Genomic DNA, 6,255 nt, shown 5'->3' with positions numbered 1-6,255 from the left:
CCAGACCGGGACCAGACCAGGACTGAGACCGGGAACAAAACCGGACTGAGACCGGGACCGAGACCGGGAACAAAGACCGGGAACAAAGATCGGGACCGAGACCGAGACCGAGAGACGGGGACCGGAGACCGAAACAAAGATGGGACCAGACCGAGACCGAGACCGAGACGGGAACAAAGACGGGAACAAGAGGGACAAAGATCGGGAGAGACCGGGACTGAGACGGGACTGAGACCGGGACCGAGACGGGACACGAGACCACCGGACCGGGACCGAGACCCAGACCGGGAAGGACCGGGAACAAAGACGGGAACCCCGGGACCACCGGGAAAAAGACCGGAACAAAGATGAGACCGGAGAGACCAGGGACCGAGACTGGGACTAGACCAGGACCAGACCGGGACCAGCCAGACCAGGACTGAGACCAGGACCAGACCGGGACCAGCCAGACCAGGACTGAGACCAGGACTGAGACCGGGAACGGGACTAGGACTGAGATCAGAACCAGACCAGGACTGAGACCGGGAACGGGACCAGGACTGAGACCAGGACCAGACCAGGAGTGAGACCGAGAATGGGACCAGGACTGAGACCAGGACCAGACCGGGACCAGCCAGACCAGGACTGAGACCGGGAATGGGACTAGGACTGAGATCAGAACCAGACCAGGACTGAGACCGGGAACGGGACCAGGATTGAGACCAGGACCAGACCGGGACTAGACCAGGACCGAGACCGGGAACGGGACTAGGACTGAGATCAGAACCAGACCAGGACTGAGACCGGGAGCAAAGACCGGGACTGAGGCCTGGACCAGACCGGACAAGACCGGGACTGAAAACGGTTTAGTCCAGGTTCAGTCCAGGCATCTCAGTTTAAGTCACATAAACGGGAAATGGTCATTTTCCGTTTTTTCCATTTTTCATTTAAACACAAAATCGAAAACTGAAAAAAATAATCATTATCTGTTTTTTCATTTTGGTTTTGGACACAAATAATGAATTAAGAAAAACAAACTTATTCCATTGGTGGATAATTTCACTTGTCAACTTGAATCGACTCAAATAAAGTCAAATGTTCTTAATTTAAGTCATTTTAACTCTCCTAGATTTTTTTTTTTTCTTCCAGTGTTGAACTTAAAAACCTCTCTGCTGTGAGTACTTTTACTTGTGTACTTTGTACTTTTATGCAGAGTGTGTAAAGGGTCGGGGGCAGGTCGACGGGGAGACGGTCATTCACCTTTGACCTCTTTGTGTTTCATAATGTTTGTGTTTGCGCTGTGTAACTTGTCGGTCGGGGCTCTGTCACCTGCTCGTTTCTATGGAGACGTCACTGCTCTGTCCGGAATGTTCCACAGTGTGACTTTAAACAGCTCGACTTTACTTTTATTCAATTACAGGTGGTTTTAGAGCTCAGAAATGCCAAGAAAAACAAACATTCTGACTGTGAGCGGGGTCGCCTCTCCACTGATCTGACCTGTAACTTGGTCTGGTTACACAGTTCCACAAAACACTTTTAATGAGTAAATTTTTATAGTAATAGAATTATTCTTAGACTAATATCAGTTTGACAAACACCAGGAAACACAACATCAAACGCACATTTCCTCAAAACTTTACAAGTGTGAGTCTGGTCATTTTTTTAACATATCTGCAGGACTAAACCAGGACTAAACCAGGACTAAACAGGACTAAACCAGAACTAAAACAGGACTGAACCAGGTCTGAAACGGGACTAAACCAGGACTAAAACAGGACTAAACCAGGATTAAAACAGGACTAAACCAGGACTAAAACAAGACTGAACCAGGACTAAAACAGGACTAAACCAGGATTAAAACAGGACTAAACCAGGACTAAAACAAGACTGAACCAGAACTAAACCAGGACTAAAACAGGACTGAACCAGGTCTGAAACGGGACTAAACCAGGACTAAAACAGGACTGAACCAGGACTAAAACAGGACTAAACCAGGATTAAAACAGGACTAAAACCAGGACTAAAACAAGACTGAACCAGGACTAAAACAGGACTAAACCAGGACTAAAACAGGACTAAACCAGGACTAAAACAGGACTAAACCAGGACTAAAACAAGACTGAACCAGGACTAAAACAGGACTAAACCAGGATTAAAACAGGACTAAACCAGGACTAAAACAAGACTGAACCAGGACTAAAACAGGACTAAAACAGGACTGAACCAGGTCTGAAACGGGACTAAAACAGGACTGAACCAGGACTGAACCAGGACTAAACCAGAACTGAACCAGGACTAAACCAGGACTAAACCAGAACTGAACCAGGACTAAACCAGGACTGAACCAGGACTAAAACCAGGACTAAAACCAGGACTAAAACAGGACTAAAACAGGACTGAACCAGGACTGAACCAGGACTGAACCAGGACTGAACCAGGACTAAACCAGGACTAAACCAGAACTGAACCAGGACTAAACAGGACTAAACCAGGACTAAACCAGAACTAAACCAGGACTAAAACCAGAACTGAACCAGGACTAAACCAGGACTAAACCAGGACTAGAACTAAACCAGGACTGAACCAGGACTAAAACCAGGACTAAAACCAGGACTAAAACAGGACTAAAACAGAACTGAACCAGGACTGAACCAGGACTAAACCAGGACAAAAACAAGACTAAACTAGGACTAAAACAGGACTGAACCGGAACTAAAACAAGGAATAAACCAGGACCAAACTAGGACTAAAAGAAGACTAAACCAGGACTAAAACCAGGACTAAACCAGGACTAAACCAGGACTAAAACAAGCCTAAACTAGGACTAAACTGGGACTAAACCAGGACTAAAACAGAACTAAACCAGGACTAAACCAGGACTTGGGGGCGGAGTTTATCACCTCGACGACGTCACGAATCTCTTTCCCTCGTTAAAAAAAAAAAAAATCCCCTCTGCACCACAGTCGACGAGGAGTCAGCGAGGAAAGAGAAACGATAAACCGGACGCGCTCGTCGTCACACGTTCTCTTCGCACGTTTGCTAATTAAGCGGCGGGAGTTAGCCAGCTAGCGCCGCTCGCTCCCGCCGCGCCGCTCGCTACGCTAATTTGGATTAATGCGTCCTGTCGCCGTCTCCGCCGCGCACACCCAGCCCGCTAACAAAGGTAATTAAGATGAAGAGTCGGGTTTTTTGGGGGGCCGCTTTTGTCCGCGCGTTTGGGCGAAGCTCCGGGATAAGGACGCGGTATCTCCTCGCCCGCGTACGAGGCAATTTGCTGTGTGAATGTTTTCGTTGGCGGCTAACTAGCAAGTAAAACAAAAGGCGTGGATGTGTCATAGGCGTAAGTGCTGCTGTGAGGAGCTCCACTCGCCGCCGCTAATGAATTCATTAATCTCTCCATTTATGGCTGACAAGTAATTATCTCCTCCGGCAGAACGAGGTCAACGGCGGCGGAGGAGCGGGAGCTGTCGGCCAATCAGAGCGCGCCGCACACACCTGGACGACGCCGTATAAGGGCATAGCAGGAAACTGGGCCAATGGCAAAAAGGACGGAGAGAAGAGAGCAGGAAGTTGGAATGTAGTCCTGGTTCAGTCCTGGGTTAGACCTGTTTCAGTCCTGGTTTAGTCCTGGTTCAGACCTGGTTTAATCCTGGTTTAGTCCTGGTTCAGACCTTGGTTCAGACCTGGTTTAATCCTGGTTTAGTCCTGGTTTAGTCCTGGTTCAGACCTGGTTTAGTCCTGTTCAGTCCTGGTTCAGTCCTGGTTCAGACCTTGGTTTAGTCCTGGTTCAGACCTGGTTTAATCCTGGTTCAGTCCTGGTTCAGACCTGGTTTAATCCTGGTTTAATCCTGGTTCAGACCTTGGTTCAGACCTGGTTTAATTCTGGTTTAGTCCTGATTTAGTCCTGTTTTAATCCTGGTTCAGTCTTGGTTTAGTCCTGGTTCAGTCCGTGTATCATTCGTTCATTCGTTTTTCAAAATAAAACCAAAAATAATAAAATGAAAAAAACAACAGTTTTCTTCATTATTTGTCTCCAAAACCAAAATGAAAAAACAGATAATGAATCATTTTTTTAGTTTTCGATTTTGTGTTTAAATGAAAAACGACCGTTTCCCGTTTACGTGACTCCCGTGACTGTGATGCCGAACATTTGCACCGCGTACGGACTGATCCTGGTGTGGGACCAGACCGGGACTGAGACCAAGACCAGGCCGGGACCAGACCGAGACTGAGACCAGGACTAGACCTGGACTGAGACCGAGACCAGGCCGAGACTGAGACCAGGACTAGACCAGGACTGAGACCGAGACCAGGCCGGGACCAGACAGGGACCAGACCGAGACCAGGACCAGACCTACACTGACACCACGACCAGACCGGGACCAGACCAGGACTGAGACCGAGACCAGGCCAGGACCAGACCGGGACTGAGACCAAGACCAGGCCGGGACCAGACCAGGACTGAGACCGAGACCAGGCCGGGACCAGACCGAGACTGAGACCAGGACCAGACCGGGACTGAGGCCGAGACCAGGCCGGGACCAGACCCGGACCAGACCCGGACTGAGACCGAGACCAGGCCGGGACCAAACTGGGACCAGACCAGAGGCAGGGCCAGAGCTCGAAGCTGAGCCTCGGACCCTGTGGAGGCTCAGAGCCCACTCTGGTCCCGGTCTGGTCCTGGACCTGGATCAGTCCTGGTTCAGTCCATATGCGGCGCAAAAGTCCAGCATCACAGTCACGGAAATCACGTAAACGGGAAACATTACTTTATCCGTTTTTTCCATTTTCCATTTAAACACAAAATGAAAAACAGAAAAAACGAATCATTATCTGTTTTTTCATTTTGGTTTTAGAGACAAATAACGAAGAAAATAGTTGGTTTTACATTTTCTTATTTTTGGTTTTATATTGAAAAACAAATGAACGAATGATACACGGATTTTTGTGGTTGAACTTCCCAACAAAAAATTAAAAATAAAAATAAATAAATGTGTTTCTATCTTACATTTTGGCCGAGCTGAAGCCGTGTGCTGCTGTGATGTTTCCAGTTTAATAAAAGCAGCTCCACATCAGAAAAGTTACATCGCGCACGACAAAAGACTTTGAAGACGTCCATAAAGTCCAAAGAAAGACCCGGCCGTATATAACCTGTAGAAAAACGACTGTGGCTTGTGTCTTCAGTCGGTTCTGGGGCCTTAAATCTGATCCTGGCCGGAGTGTGGCGGTCACTCATCGAGCCCCCGCGTCCCGCTCGTCTCTCCGGTTTGTCACGTTACCCTTTGACCTCTCCGCTCCTCCCTCCATCCCTCCATCCTCCCGTCCATATGATGCACAGACACACGCCATCGCCATCGAAAAGACACAAAAGAAGGTGCTGGAAGAGGCAAAAAAAAAAAACCCAAAAGAGCGTAATTTTAAAGCCTCCACCTTCTGAATACATTAAAATTTAACTCTAAAATTTAACATTCTAGTTGCGCAGGACTCAGAATTACAGTGAAAACATTTGATTCAAGTTACAATTGTCGTATTTTCCGCAATATTGGGCTCAAAAGCCTCCAACCCCATCAAAAAACGACCGAGCACCTAAACCAGCGGTCTAAACCAGGTCTAAACCAGGACTAAAGCAGCACTATAACCAGGTCTAAACTAGGACTAAAAAAGGACTAAAACCAGGTCTGAACCAGGACTAAACAAGGACTAAAAAAGGACTAAAACCAGGTCTAAACCAGGACTAAACAAGGACTAAAATAGGACTAAAACCAGGTCTAAAACAGGACTAAACAAGGACTAAACCAGGACTAAAACCAGGACTAAACCAGGACTAAAAAAGGACTAAAACCAGGTCTAAACCAGGACTAAACAAGGACTAAAAAAGGACTAAAACCAGGTCTAAACCAGGACTAAACAAGGACTAAACCAGGACTAAAGCAGGACTAAAACCAGGTCTAAACCAGGACTAAACAAGGACTAAAATAGGACTAAAACCAGGTCTAAAACCAGGTCTAAACCAGGACTAAACAAGGACTAAACCAGGACTAAAAAAGGACTAAACCAGGACTAAAAAGGACTAAACAGGTCTAAACCAGGACTAAACAAGGACTAAAAAAGGACTAAACCAGGTCTAAACCAGGACTAAACAAGGACTAAACCAAGGACTAAAACAGGTCAAAACCAGGTCTAAACCAGGACTAAACAGGACTAAAAAGGACTAAACAGGACTAAAACCAGGACTAAACAAGGACTAAAACTAAAACCAGGTCTAAACCAGGACTA

Source organism: Boleophthalmus pectinirostris, unplaced genomic scaffold, assembly GCF_026225935.1.
Source record: "Boleophthalmus pectinirostris isolate CB_2022bp ecotype Guang Dong unplaced genomic scaffold, ASM2622593v1 HiC_scaffold_1, whole genome shotgun sequence".
NCBI classification, from domain to species: Eukaryota; Metazoa; Chordata; class Actinopteri; order Gobiiformes; family Gobiidae; genus Boleophthalmus; species Boleophthalmus pectinirostris.
The sequence above is the reverse complement of the archived record's forward strand: the minus strand, read 5'-3'. Positions refer to the sequence as shown.